Source organism: Camelus ferus, chromosome 17, assembly GCF_009834535.1.
Source record: "Camelus ferus isolate YT-003-E chromosome 17, BCGSAC_Cfer_1.0, whole genome shotgun sequence".
NCBI lineage: Eukaryota > Metazoa > Chordata > Mammalia > Artiodactyla > Camelidae > Camelus > Camelus ferus.
In genome coordinates, this window is record NC_045712.1 from 38,942,192 (window position 1) to 38,967,884 (window position 25,693).

The window sequence follows — 25,693 nt, forward strand, 5'->3', positions numbered from 1 at the left end:
TTTATACCTTAAGGATATTATTAACACTGTGTCTGGTATATATTACAAAATTTTATTAATGGTATTTTTATATAGAAATTATAAAAGTAATTTATAATCAAGTTTATAAATCCTTTTTTTTTTGCTGTATTTTTTAACTTGGTAACATGCTTAGAAAGGCCTTCTTCAACTTCAGATTATATAAATATCCAACTATGTTTTCTTCTAGTAACTCATTTAAATCCTTTTAAACTAGGTTTATTGAGATTTAATTCACAAACCATAAAATCCACCTATTTAAAGTATAATGTCAATGGTTTTTAATATATTCATGGAGTTGCACAACCATCTCCATATCTACTTTTAGAATATTTTCATAACCCCCTCCCAAATGATTACATTTAAATATGTGATTCATTTTGGAGTTAATTTAAAAAATTTTTTTTTCTTTTTTCTTTTTTTTGGTGGTTAGGTAATCAGGTTTGTTTGTTTGTTTGTTTTAATGGAGGTACTGGGGATTGAACCTAGGACCTCATGCATGTTAAGCACGCACTCCACGCCTGAGCCATACACTCCCTCTTGGAGTTAATTTTTTATGTGGTGTTAGGTAAGGGACCAGCTGCATTCTTTTGCTTGTGAATATCCAGTTATCTGACCACCATTGTTTCCCCATTGAATTGTTAGCATTCTTCTTGAAAATCAGCTCACTGTAAATGTAATCGTTTGTTCTTGGACTCAATTCTATTCCACTGATCTATATGTTTATCTTTTTTTTTAACTGAAGCATAGTCAATTTACAATGTTGTGTTAATTTCTGGTGTACATCATAGTGAGATATATATATGTGTATATATATATGTTCCTTTTCATATTCTCTTTCATTATAGGCCATTACAAGGTATTGAATCTAATTCCCAGTTCTGTGCAGTAGGATATATGTCTGTCTTTATGTCAGTACCACACTGTCTTGATCACTATATGTTTGCAGGAGGTTTGGAAACCAGGAAATATGAACCCTCCAACTTTGTTTTTCTCTTTCAAGGTAGTTGACTATTCTGAATCCCTTGCATTTCCATGTGAATTTTAGGATCAGCTTATCAGTTTATGCAAAAAAAAAAAAAGCAGCTGGTATTTTGACAGAGATTGCATTAAATCTAACTTGGGGATAGTGCCATCTTAATAAACTGAAACGTTCTAGCCCAAGAATGTGGGATACCTTTCCATTAATTTAAATCTCCTTTAAAAAGGAATCCTATTTCTTAAGAAATGTTACCTTGCTTACCCTCCTGGCTGCCTTTCAATTCTGGAGGAGTAGAACCAGAAGAGAGATAAGAAGCAATCTTGCAACAGCCAGCACTAGGCTGTGTTGTGAGGAGGAGGAAATTATTTGAATCATGCATGATTTTAGGTTTTGAAGTGGCTTGGACTAGGTAATAATTTCTAACAGGAACTAGAGCAAGATAGAATCTGCATCCAGTGTTATTAAGGGTCAGGCAAGGAAGATTCGACCATAGAATGGTTGAAGCATGACTGGAAAAAATAAAAATGTTTTTCAGGTTCATAACTCAGTGGATTTAGACTTCAGTAAACCTCTTTGCACAAAGCTGAGTAAGAGAAAAGCTCTGCTCTGAAGAAATTCATCATCTTGCCCACGTCAACTGACTTTGCCAAGGCTGCCTCTAGCCCCTGTGGCATCTCTGTGCTAGTTTAGATGAAAGGCTCCATCCTTTCTCAAGACACTTTACTTCCATCTTCAAAACAATTTTGTACTAAACTATACATCTACAATATCTACCACATGAATGGTGCCCCTTTCAGTGTGGTATGGAAAATGCACTGCACGACTGAACACAGTGGCTGTTCTTAGAAGAAGGAATTTTGTAAAGTCTTTAAAGCATGTGTTTATGGCATAAGCTTGTAATTATTATTATTTTTTTAACGTAAGCATTGGTTAAAGGATGAGACAGATTTGTGGACCAAATTAAAGCACACGTTTTTGGCTTGTATTGTTGTTTTATGAGGGGGAGGTAATGAAATTTCTTCACTGATTTCTGCTTGGAGGAGGTACTGGGAATTGAACCCCTGACCTCTTGGGTGCTGAGCATGCACTCTACCACTTGAGCTAGACCCTTCCCCCTGTTATCTTTTAATCTTGCTTTTTAAGTCATCTTGCATAGGTTTTTCTTTTGTGCAAGATTATAAATCCCGTGAAAGTGAGGACAGCATAGGACATGCAGTAGATATAAATTATGTGGAGACTTGGATTGGATAGAACTGACTAAAATCTTCTGAAAGACCTTATGAATACTCTTTTTATCCTGAACTTCATCCAGATTTTGCATCCATTATTTCACCTAATTTTACTGCCTTCCAAAAATACCACATTTACTGGCAAACAGCTTTTGTACCAGAAACAGAGTATCAGTTGAAAGGAACACAGACTTGCTGGCACATCAGAGGGACAAGGAATAAATGATGTGATTAGCACTTTATTATTCACTTTATCAAAAGATGCTGCCTGAAAGAGGACGCTATTGTACTTCTTGCGAAAAGAAATTAACACAGGTGATTGTTATTACAAATACAACTTCCATGAGTGAATTCGAGGCTGTTGACTTCTTTCAGAGATAGTAAATTGCTCATTTATTACATTAGTGCTAATATACACAACTTAATGCACACAATTTATCAGACAGGAAATAAAAGAAGCTGAGTTAACACAAACAGAACACAGCTGGCTTAAGGTAATTATTGAGGGATATGGGGAGATGCTCAAAACAGCCTAAAACCTAGAAAATAATGATCCAGGACTTTAATTCTGGCACATGTGCTTTTCCCTAAGCCCTGCTCTATTCCAGAAACCCTTTGATGACAGTCTTGCTTTTTATTGAAGTTGTGTTTTTTAACTTCTGTGGAAGAATTTCTGATTACATTTTCCCATAATTCTTTATGATTTACCAAAGAAAAAAAAAGAGTTCAAAGTACTGCATCTTGTTTTTTTTAAGTTAGTTTTCCTGTTGCTTCTTTTTCTAACCTCCTCAAAAGGACACCAGATATCCTTGATGATTTTGCTCAGTAACTCCGTGGTTTTCCTCAGTTTTCAAAGCAGTTTCCTTCTAATTACATGCTGTTTTTCCTATCTGGCACCCATCAATTTCCTTTACTTATGTAGGACGTTCAAATACCTCCTGCCTCCTACCCACGTTCTGTTGTACTTGACGAGTTCTGCATTGTCTCACAGCTCAACTCTGACACTCTTGTGAAATTCTCAGTCCTATGTGGGCATGTGTGTGTGTCTGTAACAGAATGATATGTATGTGTATGGGTGAGAAGGAACTTGTCAGGTTATGTGTCCAAATGTAACAAGGGTCAGGACTAACTCAAAGTGGAGAGGATGAGGGACTTATCTTATAGGCAGACATCAGCACTGGATACATTAGCATAGAGTTTGCATTCTTCTCTTTTTTTCCTCACATATTTATTGACATATAATCTACATGCCGTAAAGTTCACCCTTTGAAAGTGTCCAGTTCAGTGGTGTTGGATGTATTCACAGTATTAGGGGTCTATTATTATATTTAATTTCAGAACATTTTTATCATCCCCAAAAGAAAAGAGTGGCATCTTTCCCTCCCACCTGCCTTAGGCAACGACTAATTTATTTTCTGCCTTTATAGCTGTGCCTATTCTGAACATTTCATATAAATGCAATCACAATATTTGGCATTTTGTAACTTCTTTAATTTGACATTTGTTCATGTTATGTAATAATATTTGATTCCTTTTATGGCCAAATAATATTCCATTGTATGGACATACCACATATTGCTTATCCATTTATCAGTTGATGGACGTTTGATTTGTTTCTGTTTTTTGGTTATTATGCATAGTGCTGCCATGAACATTCATGAACACATTTTTTTGTGTGAATGAATGGTTTCAACTTTCTTGGATATATAGCTAGGAGTAGAATTTCTGGGTCATATTGTAAGTCTATGTTGAACATTTTGAAGAATAGCAAAAACATTTCTAAAGCAGACACAGCATTTTACATTCCCACCAGCAATGTATAAGGGTTCCAATTTTTCCACATCCTTGGAAACACTTGTTTTTGTTCTTCTTTTGGTTAAAGTCACCCTACTGCATGTGAAATAGCATCACATCGTGGTATTGATTAGCCTTTCTCTATGTGCTAATGATTTTTGAGCATCTTTCCTTGTGTTTGTTAGCTATTTATATATATTCTGTGAAGAAATGTCTGTTCAAGTCCTTTGTCTATTTTTCAATTGAGTTATTTGTCTTTTTTTATATTGAGTTGCAAGAGTCCTTTATAAGTTCTGAATATGTCTCTTAGCAGATAAATATCTTGCGAATACTTTCTCCCGTTCTGGATGAGAGCTTTATTGATGGTATCAATTGCCACAAAAATGTTTTAAATTTTTATGAATGCCAGCTTATCTATTTTTTTTTTCTTTGTTTGCTTGTGCTTTTGCTGTCATATCTAAGAAACCACTGTGTAAGCCACGGTCATGAAGTTTTACTCCTAAGTTTCCTTCTAAGATTTTTATAGTTTTATAGTTTTAGCTCTTACAACTAAATGTCTTTCATCCATTTTTAGTTAATTTTTATATATGGTATGAGGTAGGGGTCTAACTTTACTCTTTCACATGTAGAAATCCAGTTTTCCCTGCATCATTTGTTGAAAAAACTATTTTTTCCCTGTTAGCTCCCTTGACAAAAACCAACTGACCATAGTGTAGGTGTGTATTCCTAGACGCTCAATCCTCTTCCATTGATTTGTCAATCCTAATGCCTGTACCGCGCTGTCTTTACTGAAGCTGTTCAGTAAATTTGAAATCTAGAAGTGTAAAGAAAGAACTTTGTTCTTTTTTAAGACAGTTTTGACTCTTCAGGGTTTATTGCATTTTCATGTGAATTTTAGGATCACTTGTCAAATACTGTGAAAAAAGGCAGCTGAAATTTTGAGGAATTGTTTGAATCTGTGATCACATTTTAGGGAATGGAAATGTGAAATGAGATGTGTTTCCTTTTATTTAGGTCTTCTTTAATTTCTTTCAATAATATTTTTTAGCTTTTAGTGTCCAAGTATTGAACTTCTCTTGTCAAATTAATTCCTAAGTATTTTATTTTTTTATTAAGTTGTATATGAAATTGTTTTTTTATTTCCTTTTCAAAGTGTTTATTGCCAGCATATCAATATACAGTTGACTTTTGTATATTGATCTTCCATCCTGCAACCTGAATCCTCCTAACTAGTGTAAGTCTTGTATTAATTCTAATGGTTTTTATTGTGAACTCTAAGATTTTCAATATACAAAGTCATGCCATTTGTGAACAGATAGTTTTACTTCTTCCATTTCAATATTGATGTATTTGCTTTTCCTTCCTTTCTTTCTTTTTTTATTTTTTTTAATTTTTAAAATTTTTTTGCCTAATTGCCCTGGTTAGAACTTCTAATATAATGTTGAGTAGAAGTGGCAAGAGTGGACTTCCTTGTCTTGTTTCTGATCTAAGGTGAAATCATCCAGTGTTTCACCATTAAGTGTTGTATTAGCTGTAATGATCCTTAGATGTCCTTTACCAGATTAAGGAAATCCCTTTGTATTTTTCATTTGGGAAGTGTTACTATTTGTAAAAGAGTATTGGCTTTTGCCAAATGCTTTTTCTGCATCTATTGGGATTATCATGTGAATTTTTCCTTTAATGTATTAATATTGGATATATATGCATATTAAACAATATTATATTGTATGTATGTGTATACTTTATGTATATATGTATATTTTATAGGTTAAAATAACTGCATTCCTAGGATAAATCCCCCTTGCTTGTAGTAAGTATTCCTTTTATATATGTTGCTGCATTTGGCTTACACTATTTTGTAGGGAATTTTTAAACATCTACATTCATAAGAGATGTAGGTCTAGTTTTCTTTTCACTGTGCTGTCTTTGTCTGGTTCTGGTATTATAGTAATATTGGCCTGATATATTTAATTGAAAATTGTTCTTCCTCATATTTTTGGGAGGAGTTTGTAAAGGATTAGTGCTAAAACTTCTTTAAAGATTTGGTAGAATTCACCAGTGAAGCTATCTGGACGTGGGCTTTTCTTTGAGGGAAGTTTTCAAAATTACTGATTCCATCTCTTTACTTCTTATTGGTACAATCAGATTTTTACTGTCTGCTTGAGTTAGTTTTTGTCTTCCTAGTAATTTGCACACTTCTTCTAGGTTATCTAATTTGTTGTCATACAATTGATCACAATATTCCAATATTCTCTTTTTTACTTCTGAAAAATTAGCAGTGATGACCCCTCTTTCATTCTTGATATTGGTAATATGAATCTTTTCTCTTTTTTTCTTGTATAGTCTAGATAATGGTTTCTCAACGTAGTTGCTCTTTTCAAAGAGCCAATTTTTGTTTCTCTATTGTTTTTCTATTACTTAATTTATTTCCACTCCAATATTTATTATTTCCTTCCATTTGATTTTGACTTAGTTTGCTCTTACATTTTTAATTTTTAAGTTGGAAATTCAGGTTATTGATATAAGATCTTTCTTCTTTTTTAATACAAGTATTTACAACTATACATTTTAGTCAAAGCATTAGCTTTATTCCATAAGTTTTGCTATTTCATGTTTTAATTTTCATTCACGTCAAGTTATTTTCTAATTTCTCCTGTGATTTTTTTCTTTTACCCATAGTTGTTTAGAAGTATGTTGCTTATTTTTCACATACTTGAGAATTTACCAAATTTTCTTTTTTATTGTTGATTTCTAATTTTATTATAGTGTTGTCAGAGAACATTCTTTGTATGTTTTAAATTATTTTCAATGTGTTGAGGCTTGTTTTGTGGCCTGGCAGATGGTAAATCTTAGAGAATGTTCCACATGCACTTGAGAATAAAGGGCATTCTGCTGTTGCTGGGTGGAGTGTTCTATAGATGTCTGTCAGGTCTCATGGGTTTGTAGTGCTATTCAGGTCTTATTTTCCTTGTTTGTCTTCTGTCTGGTTATTCTATCCATTATTGAAAGTAGGATATTGAAGTCTCCAATATTATTGTTGAATTTTCTATTTTCTCCCTTCAATTCAGCATTTCGTGGTTCTCTTGTTAGCTACATGTATGCTTGTATATGTTATGTCTTCCTGAGGGATTGAACCTTTTCTCACTGTAAAATGTCCTTCTTTTGCACTAGTAACAATTTTGGACTTAAAAACTATTTTGTCTGATATCAGTATAGCATTTTCAGCTCTCTTTTGGGTACTTTTGTCCAGGTGTGTATTTTTTCCATCCTTTTACTTTCCACCTATTTAGGTCTTTCAGTCTAGTGGAATCCTGTTTTTGTATCCTTTTTGCCAATTTGTGCCTTTTGATTGGGATGTGTATTCCACTTGCATTTCACGTAGTTGTTGATAAGGTAAGCTCTGCATCTGCCTCTTTACGTTTTTTTCCTTTTGTATGTCTGATGTCTTTTGTTCCTTTATTCTTCCATTACTGACTTCTTCTGTGTTAAATAAGTATTTTATAGTATATCATTTTAATTCCCTGTTTCTTTTATTGTATTTAGGCACTATTTTTCTTAGAGATTGCCTGGAAATTACAATTAACATCTTAAAACTACCTAGTTTTTATTAATACGAACTTGATTTCAATAATATACAAAATTCCAACATAGCTCCAACTATGTTCAACAAAACTCCAGCAGAGCTCCATTCCCTCCTTTTTTTGTACTATTACTGTCAGAAAACTTTCATCTGTACACATTATAAGCCCATCAACACAATTTTTATCTTATTGATTCAGCAATTATCTTTTAAATCAGATAGGAGAAGAGAAGTACTTTTATAAGGTCTTTTACGTTTACATACGAATTTACTTTCATTGGTTCTCTTTATTGCTTCATGGGGATCCAAGTGCCTTTCTAATGTTCTTTCATTTCAGCCTGAGGTCTCCCATTGGCATCTTGTAACATTGGTCTGCTAGTGATTAATTCTCTCAGTATTTGTTTACCTGGAAAAGTCTCAATTTCTCCTTCAGTATTACAGGCTAATTTTGCTAGATAATAGAAATAGTTGGTAGTCTTTTTTTCCAGTACTTTGAATATATCATCACACTGCCTTTTGGCTTCCATGGTTTCTGATGAGACGTCAACTGCTAATCTTATTGAGGATCTCTTGCACATGAATTGCTTCTCTCTTGCTGTTCCCAAGACTTTCTCTCTGGCTTTTGACAGTTTAACTCTAATGTGTCTAGTTGGGAACCTTTAGGAATTTGTTGAGTTGCTTTGATAGGCAGATTAATCATTTCATCAAATTTGTGACATTTTGGACCATATTTTTAAAAAATATTCTTTCTGCCCCCTTTTTTCTCTGTGCCCTCTGTCTGGGACTTCAGTTATATGTATTTTGGCTTGATTGATGTTTTCCTGCAGGTCTCTAATACTCTGTTCATTTTTTTCATTCTGGCCATCAAAATAGATAATCTCAATTGGCTGATTCTTCTTGGCCAATTCAAATATTGTTGAGTCTATTTAGTGTTTTTTTTTTTCTTTTTTCATTTCAGTTATTATACTTTTCAACTCCACAAATTCTATTTGGTTATTTAAAAATAATTTCTATTTCTTTACTGATCTTTCTACTCAGTGAGATATCTTCCTCATACTTAATTCTTTAGACATGGTTTCCTTAATGTCTTTGAATATTTTTATAATAGTTGGTTTAAAGTCTTTGTCTAGTAAGTTCACCTTCTGGGTTTCCTCAGTCACAGCTTTTTTTTTTTTTTTTTTTTTTTTTTTTTTTGACTTTCTGACAGCTTTTTATTGACTGCTTTTTTCTTCTTTTTTTTGTTTGGATCACATTTTACTGTGTTTTTGTTTTGGGCTTTTTCTTTTTTGGATGGCATAATTTTTGATGAAAACTGGACATTTTATATAACATGGCAACTCTATAGATCAAATTTTTTTTCCTCCCTCCCCAGGGTTTGCTATAGTTCTTACTGTTCATTGTTACTGTTGCTGCTGCTGTTTGGTTGGTTTCATGATTTTCCTAATTTAATTCTGTAAAGTTTGTATTCTTTGCCATGCATGGCCACTGAAGTACTGCTTGGTTAGCTTAGTGGTAAGCTAATAACTGAACACTGATTTTTTTTATCTTCCTGGATCCACTAAGTCTCCCAGCCTTCCCTTAGGGGCTTTTTGTGTGTGTTGGGGGCAGGTGGTTTACATGATGGTCTTGGTCTTCTTTTGCTGCTTGCATAGACCCTCAAGCTCAGTCAATGGCAAGAGATGCACACTGGCCTGTGTGTGCATGTGGCACCTAGATTCCCAGGAATACATCAGAGCTTTACAAAACCCCCTGTGGGCATCTCATTCCCTAGTTTTTCTTTTTAAGTTTTTGGTCAGCCTCTTATTAGCTATAAATAACCCCAGGCAGCTTTCATGTCAAACAATTACCACTGTTCATGTATGAAGCTTGTTTAATCCCTGTATAAACCTATGAATTCTGAACTATTATTATCCCTATTTACAAAGGAAGAAGCTGAGATCCAAAAACATTAAGTCTATGCATCTGTTACACAGCTGAGCAGTGATTGCATCAGAACCCAAAACTCTGCAGTTTGTTTCATTCCAGAGCCCAAGGGGATACAGCTGAAAAGCAACTTGGAATTAGACAGTAGAAGGATTTGAATATTTTGAATGCTAGGTAGTCCAGTCTCCTGGACTGAACTCAGTAGTTGAAGGAATGAAGCTCTAATAGCAGATTTCTAGACACTAACCATTGGAAGGTGGAAGAGAATTTTCTCCTTTGAGAAGAAAGGGTGCTTTCTCTCTTTCCCACCTTTCATAACAAGCCAGTCACTGCCTTCCAGACAGGGGTGACTCTGCAGTACTTGAAAGGAAGGGTTTTGTGTAACCAGCACCAATTTCCCCTTTCAGAACTGAGCTGTAATTAAACACTTACACTTGTCCACGTGAAGAAACGGAGACCTCTAATGCAGCATGACAATGGCTCTCTGAATAACTTTCTTTTAGGGCTGCACTGTCCTCCCTGTAAAATATGGAGGCTGGATTAGGTGACTGCTACGGTCCTTTTCACCATAACATTGATATATTAATCTTTTAACTCAAAGACAAATTTAGAATCAGAGTGACACCTGCTGTAAGATGAGAGTATGGAAGGAGCAGGACAGGTACCAGGCAGAAGTGCACCCGGTCTGCTCTCTCCCCTTCCCTGTCACCCCTGCTCAAAATAGGGAACCAGAAATTGTCCCTCTTGCAAGCATGGGAAATAGAATTATTAGGACCTTTTGTTTTTGCATTATATCACAGTGAGACACTTATGGTTTATTCTCAAGATCAATGTCTACTGAGACAAAGCTAACTTATAACTCTGAACGTGACTCAGCACTAGAATGATAAACCTCCCATACAAGTTTCCCACTGGTCAACTAAGCAACTTATAACAGGCAGAACCATTTGAAAACTTTTGCTAGATCCTTTTAAAAGCTAAGCACAGAAATGTCAGAGTAGAAATATATACAAGATCTTGTGGTAGCTCAGAGCGAAAAAAAAAATGTGACAATGAATATATGTATGTTCATGTATAACTGAAAATTGTGCTCTACACTGGAATTTGACAAAACATTGTAAAATGACTATTACTCAATAAAAAAAAGTTAAAGAAATAAAAGAAACATTAAAAAACAAAAGAAATGTCAGAGTAAAGAAATGTACCCATATCACTCAGGGCTTGATGGAAATAGGGATTTTGTTTTTTAAGCAAACAAACCAGAAGAGCTTGTACTTGCTCCTGTCCAAGTTCAAAGCAATCACCCCAGAGAGAATACCAGCACAAAGCATTTTAGGAATGCGTTCAGTGGAATTGTCTTTAGAGGCAGGGAACACTATCTTTAATGTCTTAGAAGGAGTTCAACTTTAAACCTTTGAAGATGGGCTTTATTTGCAAAACCAATCACAAATTAGACCCAGGGCTTTCGATAGTGAATAAGGAAGATAATCAAGATAAATAATGCCACACTGGATTTCTAAATGAGGTGTGACCTGTTTTTCAGCTTTAATCTGTAAGTTTTCTAATTTGGGGATGATGCAATGGAATCATGCTGCCTACCTTTTTGCTGATAGATCAGTGTGTATTTGTGATGCTGTTGGTATCAGTCAGGCTCTGGCAGGACACAGACTGCACGCTCAAAGGGCAGAGGGGCATAAGTGAAAAGGGTTTAGGAAGGCGTTTTTAGAGTGGTGTGGGGGTCACTGAGACAGCCATTGGGCAGGACAGAGCACAGATCTGGAGTGGCTGGTGGAGGACAACGCATGTCCACCATCGTCAGCATTGTCCCTCTCTATTTCAGATAGCGAGGGAGCAGTTCTTCCATGCTAGAGATAAAGTGTCTATTCGTGGATCTCATTTCTCCCTGATGTTTGTTCCTTTGTCTCTGGGTGCTGCATTATATCACATTAAAGTCTAAGAATAAATCAGATTATTCCTGTCTGCGGGGAAGATGGTGTTTTTTTGTTTTGTTTTGTTTTGTTTTTGTTTGTTTGTTTTTTTAATAAATGGTGTTGGAACAGAGAGAGAAAGCCATCTGGAAAAGGATGACAAAGTGAATCTAAACCTCACATTGAAATAAACTCCAAATGGATCAGAGACTCAAATGTAAAACATGAAACCAAAGAAGTATTGCACAGGTGAACTACTTTATAATCCAGAAGTGAGGAAACCCTTTCAAAATCCAGGGGTGATACAGTGAAAAGACTGATAAATTTTACTACCTAGAAACAAAGAAAATAGAACACCTTGAGCAAAGTCAAAAGACAAATGACAAACTGGAGGAGAAATGTTTGTGAACTGAAATAATCTCCAGAATATACTTTTCCATTAAAAAAGCTAGCACATATCAGTAAATGGAGTGTGCCATATTTTGTGTTTAGGAAAAAGAGAAGGAAAAGAATATATTTAGATACTTGCTTATATTTTCAAAAAGAAACAATAAAAATGGTTACCTATTTGGAAGGTGGGGGGAGTGAAGTGAAGGGAGGTGGTTGGAAGTGAAACTTCTGTGAGTTTGGTTATCTTTCCACACAGTTTTTTTCTTTTTACTGTTTATATTTATATATATTTATTTATTATATGTTTCCAGTGTACAGCCTTATAATCTGACATCTGTACACAGTACAAAGTTATCACCATCACAAGTCCAATTACCATCTGTCATTATACAGTTGACCCCCTTTACCCATTTTGCCCACCTGCCAACCCCTGCCCCCTCTGATAACCACTAATCTGATCTCCGTTACCTATGAGTTTATTTTTGCTTTATTTGTTTTTTGTTTTTTTTAGATTCCACATATGAGTGAAATCATTTGGTATTTGTCTGATTCTGTGTGACTTATCTCACTTAACATAATACATTCAAGGTCCGTCCGTGTTGTCACCAATGGCAGGATTTCATTATTTTTTATGGCTGAGTAATACTGCATTATATATGTATGATAAAAATATAATTATATGTATTTCTTCCTATCCATTCATTCTTATCCACATTTTCCTTATCCATTTGTCCTTCAGTGGACATGAAGTTTGTTTCCATAGCTTGGCTATTGTAAGTAATGCTGCAATGAACATAGGGGTGCATATACCTTTTCATATTGGTGTTTTTGTGTTCTTTGGATAAATATCCAGAAGTGGAATACCTGAGTCATATGGTAGTACTATTCCAAATTTATCGAGAACTCTCCATACTGTCTATTATGTTGGCTGTACCAATTTACAGTCCCACCAACAGTGTGCAAGTTTCTCTTTCCTCCACATCCTCCAAGATTTGTTATTTCTTGCCTTTTCAATAAGTCATTCTAACAGCTGTGAGGTGATATCTCATTATGGTTTTGATTTGCATTTTCCTAGTAATTCATGATGTTGAACTTCTTTTCACGTGCCTGTTAGCCATCTGTATGGCTTCTTTGGAAAAATGACTGTTCAGGCCCTCTGCCCATTTTTAAATCAGGTTGTTTCATTTTGTTTGTTGTTGAATTGTATGAGTTCTTTATGTATTTTGGATTTTAACCTCTTATTGGTTATATGAGTTGCAGATATCTTCTCCCATTCAGCAGGTTACCTTTTCATTTTGATGTTGGTTTCATTCACTGTACAGAAGTTTTTTAGTTGGATATAGTTCTATTTGTTTATTTTTCCTTCTGTTTCCCTTGCCTTTGGAGTCAGATCCACAAAAACATCAATAAGACCAGTGTCAGTGAGGTTACCGCTTATGTTTTTTCCTAGGAATTTTATGGTTTCAGTTACACAATCAAGCTTTAATCCATTTTGACTTAATTCTTTGTATATAGAGTGAGATAATGGTCTAGTTTCATTCTTTTGCATGTGGCTGTCCAGTTTTACCAAAACATTTATTGAAGAGACTGTCCTTTCTCCATTGTATGCTCTTTGATCCTCTATCATAAATTAATTGTTCATATATGTGTAGGTGTATTTCTGGGCTCTCAGTTCTGTTCCATTCATCTGTGTTTTGTGCTAGTACTATACTGTTTCGATTACTATAGCTTTATAATATTGTTTGAAATTTGGAGCATGAAACCTTTAGGTTTGTTCTTCTGTCTCAAGATTTTTCTGGCTATTTGGGATCTTTTATGTTTCCATACAAAGTTTAGAATCATTTGTTCTAGTTCTAAGAAATATGCCATTATAATTTTAGTAGGAATTGCATTGAATCTGTAGATTGCTTTGGGTAGTATGGACATTTTAACAATATTAATTCTTCTAATTTATAAGCATAGAATATCTTTCCATTTATTTCCATCTTCTTTAATTTTTTTTTTATTAGAGTAATAGTTTTCAGTGTACAGGTCTTTCACCTCCTTGGTTAAATTTATTCCTAGGTATTTTATTATTTTTGATGCAATTGTAAATGGAATTGTTTTCTCAATTTCTCTTTTTAATAATTTGTTATTAGTATGTAGAAAAGCCATACATTTCTGTATATTGATCTGTATTCTATGACTTTACTGAATTCTGTTGTTAGTTTTAACAGGTTTTTTTTTTTTTTTTTTTTTGGCAGAGTCTTTAGGGTCCTCTCTATATACTGTATGTCATCTGCAAATAGTGCCAGTTTTTCTCTTTTCTTTCTCCTTTGGATACCTTTTATTTCTTTTTCTTACTTAATTGGTGGTGATTGCTAAGGCATCTTTTCACATGGTTTTTACTTTGGGATCATGTAAATGTTTTGCATATTCAAAAAATTAAAATAAAAAGATAAAAATAAATCCTTACAGTGGAAAACAATTTGGGACAAATGAGCCTAACTTTATTTGAAATGTGGCAACATAGCTACACAGAGAACAGTATTATTTTAAAAATCTGATTATACACACTTTGTGGGATATGATCTAAGGATAAACGAATAGAATGAAATCTTAAACTTCACTCAGAAATGTATTGTTAATATAGTAGTATAATTCTGAACTAGGAGAAAACAAATATATAATCTGAAGTAGGAGAAAACAAATACTACAAACAAAGATTTTCAGTATAAGGAAAAAAGATACAAAAACAAATATTAAATCAAAGAAGTTAAAATAAAACATTGTAAGTTAAATTTGAATTGATAATGTCTATATGAGCTCATCTTTAAAAGTACATATGTCTTTCCTAGAGCTGTCCACTGAAAGGGCCTAGAAGCAGTGATACCTCATGCTAATGTGCACACCTTACCCCCAGATTTTGGTTTCTAAATATTATTTCTCACCAATAAGGAGAATGTCCTCATTCTTAGGAGATGCATGTTGAAATAGGAATTAAATGGCATGCAACCTACAATTGATTTGCAAATGTTTCAACTGGGTGTGTGTGTGTATTTGTGGGTGGGTAGGTGGTAAGGATCTAATTACTGCACCAAGAAATCTCCTTTCCTGCACCTGGTATAACTTCTGAAGAATTAGCTCCAGCTATCCACACTCTCCTATAGACATAGCCTCCATTCTCAAGATGAACAAAGGCTGGAGGAATATTCGTGAAAAGATCTAAATTATTAAATTGCATGTATCTGAGGCTCAGAGATCCTAAAGATGGACAGTGCCATGTTTGCTCTAATTTTTTGCTTAAAACTACCTAAATCCTGTCAATTCAGACATTTAAAGTAGAATACATGGTACCATGTATTCAATGTTTCTATTCAATGTTTATTGAAATGCCATTTTCCAGCGCTTTTTTTCGGTTTTTTTTGTCTATGATATGTAAGAGTTCCCATCAGCAGCTATTGGATTTGATCTTTCCTTAGAAAGTGGGAAATATGGATTCCCCCTGGGCCTCTATAACTAACTTGTGATGTAGCTTTGGGCAAGTCATACCACCTTTGGGGATCTTTGTTTTTCAACTGCCAAATGTAGGGGTTGGACTTGTTTGTTTTTAACCGTAAATTTTTATTTTTGATTTGATTTGTTTTGATTTTGCATTTTCTCCAAATAGGGCTTTGCATCTGCAAATAAAAGGAGCAGCAAGAGAGAGAGAGAAGAGTAAGGTTTCATTGGCATATGAGGTGGCAACTGGAGTAGGATAATTTTTTTCCGGATAATTTTTTGGCACAATCCTGAGTCAGATTCTTTAAACATGTTAGTTAGGTAAGAGCAACAAATGGTTCCTCAATGATAAGAACAATATTTTGTCATAAGATTTTATTTATAGTAATTCTTAATTCTAAGAATTCTTATTTTTAAATCCAGAAGGAAAAGGATGGATTCTGAGTGGTTCCAGCTATCCAAAACCTCCCTCTGGCTGCCACTCATGTGGCCACCTGCATGGCTATGCTAGAGGTGGCTAAGGATTTGTAACACACCTCAGACTTTGGTTTAATACTGCCAAAAAAAACTTACCATGACAGTGCCAGTGAAACATGGTAAATCCTCTGTTTACTCGCATGACTGGGGAATTAGACAGTCAACTGTGACCATCTATCAAAAATGTCTACAAAAAGCACTGAGCATGAAATCCTATTGAAAACCATTTCATTCTTTTAATTATTCATTAGGTTCTTCAGAGTCTGTCAGACCTTCAAGGTCATTATTATGAATATTGATAGTAATGTGGCAATGGAAAGGTATGTTTTAAAAGAGTTTTGTTTAGTAGAATATTGTGAGTAAAAGAAGTCATCATTTTATCAGGTGTGTGTGAATCCACATGGTGAGAAAATGGGACCATTAGAAGCAAACCTTCCAGAGACTTTCTGGTGCCTGGGATAGGTACCCACTCTCCATATACCCTTGTGCAGGGGCCTGGAAGGAGAGGTTGCATGCTAATTGGTAGGGAGAGGGGTGAGGGAGAGGGGGGATGAACTGGTGTCAGACAGAAATGTTCTCCACTGGCCAAGGGAGATGCTTTGCCCCCTAGCCAATTGTTTTTTTTTGTTTGTTTGTTTGTTTGTTTGTTTGTTTGTTTTTAATTCAGCCAACATTGATCAGATGCTTTCTCTTTACTATGCTTTGTGCTAGTTTGGAAATCTCCTCAAAATGGATCTGGTTGAGTGGAGCAGCTCCAGTAAACTTCTGCAGCATAAGCTGGGGGCACACTTTGCTACCGTTTCTTCCCCATCCCTCAAAACATACAACCAGTAGTGAGAAGTACGGTGAAATTTAAACCCATTGAATATAAATGTGTCAAATGACTGATAAGCTCAAATATCACTTCTTCAAGCAAAGTGTTGTAAAGTGGATCCTTATGGAGTGACTGTTCAGAAACACTGTTTTCAGGCCCCCTCAGGTTCCTCCCCTCTTGCCCCTGCAACATTCACTTCTGTAGCCCCAAGTCTCAGGACTAGGCTTGCTTAGGCTAGCGACATTCTGATGAGCTCACCTCAAATGTATTGTCATATCAAATGTATTGATATGACAAAATAATGCCAGAGAAGTTCCCTGAATGACCTGGGCTGCATCCAAAAAGGCTCATATTTGACAATGTACTGATATATCAGATTCTACTTTCTGGAACAGCAGAGTTGTCCATGTTTCCATCACAAATTCATTCCTCAACTTACTTTAATATGCAGCATTAGGATCTATGTCTTAAACATTACCCAGAGGGAAAGCGGTGGGTGGGAGGAGGGATAGATTAGGAGTTTGGGAATTACTATATATAAAATAGATAAACAACAAGGACCTACTGTATAGCACAGGGGACTATTTTTAATTTCTTACAATGAGCTGTAATGGAAAAGAATCCATCCAAACAGCATAGGAATGCACCATGAACACCTAGAAAGGTATGGATGTGCGTGCTCTGGAATGTCAAGGCAAGCTTGCTGAGTCATCTGATCCCTGGGCTTGCTGCACTACAGTGATTTCAAATGGGTCAAGTTCTTTGACGTCCCTTCAGAAGATGGAGCCTAATTCCCCCTCCTTGACTGCAGGCTGAACTTAGTGACTTGCTTCTCACAAATACAACAAAGTGGAAATGATGGTGTGTGACTTTGGGGATTAGGTGATTAAAAGGCATTACAGCTTCCCACATGCTCTCTTTCAGGAGGACACATAAGCAGTTCTCTGAAGAGGTCTACGTGTGAAGAACTGAGGCCTCCTACCAACAACCATGTGAGGGAGTCACCTTGGAGGCAGATCTGCAGCCCTGGTCAAGCCTTCAGATAACTGCAGCCCCAGGTGATGTCTTTTTTTTTTAATTCTTATTTTTTATTGAAGAGTAGTTGATTTACAATGCTAGTATCATGTGTATAACAAAGCAACTCAGTTATACATATACATATATATTTTTTCAGATTCTTTCCATTACAGATCATTACAAGAAATTGAATATAGTTCCCTGTGCTATATATACAGTAGGTCCTTGTTGTTTATCTATTTTATATATAGTGATGTGTGTCTCCTAATCTATCCCTTCACTCCCCTTTCCCCTTGGTAACCACAGTTTGTTTTCTGTGTCCATGAGTCTATTTCTGGTTTGTAAATAAAATTTGTGTCTTTTTTTTTAGATTCCACATATAAGTTACATCATATGATATTTGTCTTTTTCTGTCTGACTTACTTCACTTAATATGATAGTCTCCAGGTCCATCCATGTTGCTGCAAATGGCATTATTTGGTTCTTTTTTATGGCTGAGTAGTATTCCATTGTATATCTATATCTAGGTGACATCTTGACTACAACCTCAGTAGTGATCCTAGGCCCGAATCACTGAGCTAAGCCACGCCCACATTCCTGACTCTCAGAAATTGTGTGAGATAAGTATTTGTTGTTCTAAGTTGCTGTGTCTGAGGGTAATTTGTTATACAGCAATAGGTACTATATGCACCTACCTGAAATAGTTTCTTTCCTCTCCTTGATGGCCACTGGGCAGCCTCACATGCCTGTGAAGGGGACTGTTTCACTCTGCAGAGGATGCACAACTCCTGCCCAGTACACTCTGGGAATCAGGTCTTTGACCATTGTTTCACACTGAGTGCCAAGCAGCTGCTCTCTGAATACTTGTGAGTTAAGTAATTTTACTCTTTAAATATACAATTCACTTTTAATAAGCATTTCATTTGTCAGAAATACTAAAGGAGGAGAAAAGATTTATCACCATATCCCATCTACACCCATTGAGGAGACTGAATGTCCAATATCACATGCATTTATTGTTTTGATTTTGACAGTTAAAAATCCCATTAAAATGACAAATGCTTTAATAGGAAATCTGAATTTTCCAATTTCCAATTTTTCCAATTACAAATTTACAGTGCATACAAACATTTAGAGAAAGCTTCTCTTCTTAACTTTTTGTGGAAAAAAAAAGGAATGAAATTTTGCCGTTTGCAAGAACATAGATGGACTTGGAGTGTGTTATGCTAAGTGAAATAAGTCAGATAGAGAAAGACAAATAGTGTATGACATCACTTTTATGTGGAATCTAAAAAATACAACAAACTAGTGAACGTAACAAAAAAGAAGCAGACTTACAGATAGAACAAACTAGTGGTTACCAGTGGCGGGGGGAGAAGAGGGGAGGGGGACTGTAGAGGGGAGGAAAATAAGAGGTACAAACTATTAGGTATAAAATAAGCTACAAGGACATAATGTACTTATGTGATGAAAATCTGCAGGAAATTCAAAATAACAATATGAGAAATATAGCCAATATTTTATAATAACAGAAATGGAATATATAACCTTTAAAAATTGTGAATCATTATATTGTACAGCTATAACTTATATAATATTGTACATCAGCTATAATTCAATTAAAAAATTAAAAAAAATTTTTAAAGCAAGATATGAGAGAGGTCCATGGATCAGCTGGAACAATCAGTTTAGTTCTAGAAAGTGGGGTTTCTGGCAGTCAGTCCCCATCTCTGACTCACCAGGTGTCTGGAAGCCTGAGAAGAAACCACTCAGGGCAGGCACACTATCAGGTGGGAGCAAAGTGCCCCAGACTTTATCTCTTGAGAACTTTCATTTTTCTTCTTAGTTTTGCCTCTAACTTCTCCCTGATCCTATTGTTTTCAATTGGAACCTTTCCAAGGGAAACAGAGGCTCAGGTTTTCAGTTTCTGAGACTCCCAATATATTAAACAATTTTTAAAAAGTCCAAACTGGGTTATAAAATGTTTCAATTGCTAAATAAATACTTTAAATATCCAAATTTAATGAAGTACATCTTTTAACACAAAAGTACAAGACAATGTAGTTATACTAATTACAAGATAATGAAAAATATTCAGTTCATTGTGTATGACCATCACTGTCCTGGTCTGTTAAAGGGACACAAACTGAAAGTTATTGAGAGACATCTTCTTTCAATCCTGTGTGTGTATCTTTATACCTGCTTCTGTACCCTCAGAGATGATGTTTTAACTTAAATTTGGAGACATTTGTGAATGTAGAATATATGCCAGAAGACTCCCTTGGCCCTGTAAAGACTCTTGTAGCAGATGCAGGCATAACCCACCCGTATCCCCTCAGGGCTGTGCAACAGCCAGCTTTGCCTTGGGGATACCTCTGGTCTTCCCAACAGAAACTGCAGCCCCAAATACCAGAGAACCAACCTCTTCCAGCCAGCAGTCCTCAGCCAGCTTCCTCACCCATCAGGCAGGAAACTCTGCAGTGTATTCCCACTGGCTCTCAGAGTTGCCTGGTGGGGTCCAACCCCCACCACTCACAGAGCCACCTGCTTGACCACACACCTTCCATCCCCAGTCTCTCTTCTTTGCTCCCCCATCTAGGCTCCTTGGCTCTCCGCCTCAAATCCTTGTCTTGGGGTCTGCTTCTGGGGAAATCCACACTAAGACAACACTGTTTTGAGTTCCTGTTTTTTATGTGTTTGTTAAAGATATACCATATGAAAATACTTACTTCCCACACACTGGGCTACTCAAAGAGAAGGTATCAGAGCTTCCAAATTATAGGGACAAAATAAACCAAGACTACCTGTTACATCAAGTCAAAGACCTTTAAAACATTCCCATTTTCTATTTCATCATATAGATTAAAGGACTATATTTATTTTATCAAAGTCACACAATTCATTTTTATCTATGGACTTAGGTATACTGGACTTGATACTTAAATAGCAGAGTAATAGCTGTAGAATATATTGGAAGAATTTTATATTGAAAGATAGAATGGATTACATTTTATATATATTTTATTTTATATTGGAAGATGGAGGAATTTCACATTATGTCCAGGATACGTGAAAGAAGATGAAGGGACGTCTAGGGCTTTCCAGGGTTCCGAGCATCAGCATTTGACATGAGTGGCAAGCAACAACTAGACATGGGGGCTCAAGTCAGGCTCAGAATATTTTGCTTGGCATGAAGGAAGCAGACACCAGCAACAAGGTGTCCTAAATGATGTATGAGTTGTGACACGTGGGTTCAGGACCCTCGTCTTGTGGTGGGACCAGAGCAATAATTTTGCTGCACTCAGGCCCAGGAAACCCGGAATTGGCAGCATCATCACATTTGAGCCTTTGCCACTAATGACCCCTCCTTCCTTCCCTTCCTTCCTCACGCACCTTCTGCTCTAGCTCCATGGACTGCTCCTTGTTTCCCCAGGCGTGCCTTGCTTTCCTGCCTCAGTATGTTTGCTCATGTCTTCCTACTTCCTGAACGCCTGTCTGCCCCTCCCCTCCCCACTCCCCACTCAGCTCACACATCTCTTTTCATCGAAGCCACCTTGGATATCACATCTGCCATCAATCCTTCCAGGTCCCTCCAGCTCTGAGTAATTTATCCCTCCTCTGATCTCCTAGAGTCCATTTCTTCTTCCTGCTGTAACTGCAGTTGACCCTTAAACAACACGGTTTTGAACTTCACAGGTCCACTTGACATGCGATTTTTTTTCCCCAATAAATAGGTGCTACATGATCTGGTTGGTTAAATCTGCAGATGCAGAACCATGGACACAGAGGGCCCACTGTAAAGCAATTTGCAAACTTCTGATTGCTGGTGGTCGGTGCCCCTAACTGCAGCGTTGTTCAAGGGTCAACTGCATTCTTGATCTTATAATTATGTATACAGGTACCTTGCCTCCCCTACTTGTGTGAGCTCAGTGAGTGGTCACCAATGAGGAATGCATGAATAAGGGAATGCAAGAATTTTGAAAGTCAGTGGATGGAACTGGAGTGTTTTGGGTTTTAGATTTTTCATCTCTCTTAATCTTGATTGTTTCTGGGGGGCTAGGATGTGTGGAGAAGTAAACAAGAATTCCAGGTAGAGGAAAAACATGAGTATACGCACACACCCAACCGTGTGTGTGTGTGTGTGTGTGTGTGTGTGTGTGTGTGATAGGTAGGTAGGTAGGTAGGTAGGTAGATAGATAGATAGATAGATAAAAAGAAGATCTCCAGGAAATTCAGAATTAGCTGGTTTCCTCTGGAGAGAGAAACTGAATAGTTGGAGCACAGGGAGAGATATCTACTTTTTACTGCCTACTCTCTTATAGTTTTTACTTTTGTACTAAGTACCTGTGTTACTTACTTTAACATTTTTTAAATTAAAAGACATATAAAAAAGAAATCCAGAGGGGAGAGTATAGCTCAGTGGTAGAGTGCATGCTTAGCATACACAAAGTCCTGGGTTCAAACCCCAGTACCTCCATTAAAAACAAACAATCAAACAAACAAACAAATAAATAAACCTACTTACCTCCCTCCCCCACCCCCCAAAAAACCCCCACAAAAGCAAACAAAAGAAAAAGTTTAAAAAAAAGAAGAAATCCAGTAATTTTTTTGTCTGCTTACAAAGCATGTGTAATTCTGAAGTTCGGCCACTGTGCAGTCTGTAGAATATACTTCTGTTGGGAAAACTCATGAGTTGTGCTCGTAGCAAGGCTGCTTCTAATTGCTGGGAGAGAATTCCACATGGGGATCTTTTGTGTGTCTGCACATCTTCTGAGTAAAGGCACTGACATGTTTGCTCCAAACTATCCTTTTTTTTTTTTTTACTATACAAAATTAATTTATTTTGCTGTACTCTTTGACAGGTTGCAGTTAATACTTTATTGCCTAAAGTTTTAAGTAGAGTAATTGAAGGACTCCAGGACCTTGATGATGATGTCAGAGCTGTTGCTGCGGCATCACTAGTACCTGTGGTAGAAAATTCTTTGTATATTCAGACACAAAAAAGAAATTAAATATTTTTGTATTTTCTTCCTTTAGAGCTTGCTTACACTTGAGGTATAGAGTATTACAGAAAACACTGAGTACTTTTTTCTCCATTCCCTATTTTTCTTATTACAGATAGCTCTCTGTTGCATGGGATCTCGATCATATATTGTGCTTGGGAGGAGTGAATTGTGTCTATTTCTCTTTCCCTGTCATGTGCAGAACAGGTAAGGAGCTTCCTTGAGAAGAAAGCAACCATTCCTTCTTTATTTTATTCCTGGTTCCAAACTATCTTTAGAAGGATGTTTGTATAGCAAACAGCCTTAAGATAGAGCTGGTTTCTCCCTATGGAGCAGAGGGCAGATCTATTTTCTGTCTAGGATAATAAAGATAATGTCTCTCTCAGGGGTGAAGGTTGAGCAGGCTGGCTCTCAGCCTCTTAGAAGTCCAGGGTTACCTACACTCAAGAGTTTCTGAGCTATGATGCAAACCCAGCGAGTGTGCAGAATCCACCTGGGCTGCTCCACAGTGCCCCCATGGGACCTGGGGACAAGGGGAGCCGACACAAACAGGGAGTTCACACTGACAGCCATGCAGTGAGTAATGAAGTCCTCTGTCTCTGACCCAGGAGTCCCTGGTCTTCTGTTAGCATCTATGAAACTGACAAGGTAACTTACGAGCTCACAAGTATGATCAAATGTCATACCCGTTGTAGTTCTTGACATTAATGATACAGATTTTGATAGTTGAAGATACTCATCTTAATCAAAGTTTAATATTTAGGTGAACAGTTTCATAGAGGAATTCTATTACTTCAATGGCTGTATTCCAGGAATGTAGTAGATACACAGAAGACATGGAAGAGATCCATGAGCCATTTCACCTGTTCCCTGCTAAGACAAGAAACTGAAAGAACACTGGGAGTCAAATTGTGCCCTTGGTTATTTGGCAGATGTTAAATGGTCATTATGTTATAGGTTTCCAGTAAAAACAGTGGAAATAAAATGACACTTTCTCCAGGATATTCAAAATACTTATATGATATTTCATCCACTCTAGCAAGTAGGTGTTCGTATCAACACTTACGGGGAGGATGAAAACAGCGGACACATTTCTTTCTAGGAGGATGAGAGAGATCTTTTAATACATGAAAGTAAGTATCTGCTTTTCATTTTTAGATATCAAAATAGAAAACATCGAAAAAAAATTTTTTTTTTTGCTGTTGTTATAGCAGCCAGAACTGACTAATAAAACTCTCCATCTCTGACACAACAAGAGACATCTGAAGCTCAAGACCACGCAAACCTGATGGCAGTGGTACCCAGGGCAGTGAGGATAAGTTAGAGATGCTTGCAGAACTGGAGAGAGCACACTCATGAGAGCAGATCTCAGATTATGTGATTGTAAAATTGGAGATCCTAATGGAATAAACCACTTATAAACTGTAAAGGATTTTATTCAGGGTATAAAATTAATATGCATAAGTCTATGTTCATATAACAGGCAACAACCAAATAGAACCTGTAATGGAAGAAAGGATCTCATTTATGCTAGCAACAAGAAAAGGTAAATTACCTAGGAATAAACTTCTTAAGAAATGGGCAAGGGAGTTGGGTATAGCTCAGTGGTAGAGTGCATACTTAGCATGCACGAGGTCCTGGGTTCAATCCCCAGTACCTCCATTAACAAAATAAATAAATAAAAATTAAAATAAATAAAATATTAAGAAAGAAAGGAAATATGCAAGATTTATATGAGGAGATGCTATATACAGGGGTTGGAAGCTTAAAAATAACATCGGGTTTTCTAGTTAAATGCACTCACTTGAGATCAGGTCTGTAGAAGACAGGAAAACATCCTGCTGTGGCTCCTGGACCTCCCACTGGAGAGGAACGTTGTGGTTTCTTTTCAGTAACTTCCCATCTTTAATCTCAAGCTTCCTGGATGTCAAGAAGCAGCAGTGGTTGTGGCAGCTTCCTGATCCAACTCTGGGATCCCAGGATCACAGGGTAAGGTGTCCATTCTCCACATTCAGGCCATGGCTCCAGTAGCCTCAAAATTAGCGGCTCCATGGTAGACTAGTTTGGCAGTGTTGTTCACTCCAAGATATCTAGCCTAGAAGTGCTTCTCCCAGCCTCCCAGTTATTTGATAAGCCTTTTAGAAATCTGAGTTGGAATAGAGGCACTGGTATTCAGGAAAGAGGTTGCAGCTGGAGGCATGGATTTGCTAGTTATCATCACAGAGAAGATATTTGAGGCTGTGAGACTTACAGAAGAGAAGGGGACCAAGGACTGAGCCCTCGTTCTTAACTCCAGTTAGTAACAGGTTGAGGTTAGAGGGAAAAAATGCACAAGAGCTTAGGAAGGACTGGCCAGTGAGATGGTAGGGCGAGGAGACCATATAGAACACTGCACAGAATTTGGCTTTATTGGATGTGAGGGTTTTTTAAAAAATATTTCTCCACATACATGCACTACACACTGGGTATAACTTTCTTTTTTTAATGAAATATATTTGATACATAACATTGTGTAAATTTAAGATGTTCAACATGTTAACTTGATATATTTATATATTGTAATATGATTGCATTGTAGCAATAATTAGCATCTCTGTTTTAGCCATTACATAATTATCATTTCTTTGTAGTGACTGGAATAATTAAGTTCTAGACTCAGCAAGTTAGATGATTATAATACGATACTGTTGTCTATATTCACTAACGCGTGTATTAGATCTCTAGGGCTTATTTACTACTTACCGCAAGTTGGTACCCTTAAGCATTATTTGTCCTTTCCCTCCACTCCCACCCCCACCATCATTTTACTCTGTGTTTTTATGAGTTTGGTTTTTAGATTTCACATATAGTGCTATCATACAGTACTTGTCTTTCTATGTCTGACTTATCTCATTTAGCATAATGTGCTCAAGGACCATCCATGTTGTAGCAAATGGCAGAATGTTCTTCCTCCTCATGACTGAATAATATTCATATATATATATATATACCTGGATGTGAGGTTTTAGTAGTAAATTGGATTTGGGTTTTTCATTACCTGAAGGTGAGTTACAACTTA

At 36.4% G+C, this 25,693-nt stretch overlaps 1 protein-coding gene across 3 annotated transcripts in view; it reads left to right on the forward strand.

Annotated features, from left to right (window-relative positions):
* The window catches only part of ANO10 (anoctamin 10), a 221,949-nt gene that overhangs the window by 17,536 nt on the left and 178,720 nt on the right, over positions 1-25,693 (forward strand). Inside the window, exons 3-6 of one of the 3 annotated variants that reach the window (XM_032459083.1) lie at positions 17,540-17,673; positions 22,751-22,842; positions 23,675-23,768; positions 24,528-24,624. The gene's annotated coding sequence lies outside the window, so the exon portion shown is untranslated. The remainder of the gene's footprint in view (positions 1-17,539; positions 17,674-22,750; positions 22,843-23,674; positions 23,769-24,527; positions 24,625-25,693) is intronic. The other 2 variants (XM_032459084.1, XM_032459085.1) reach the window with 2 other exon arrangements.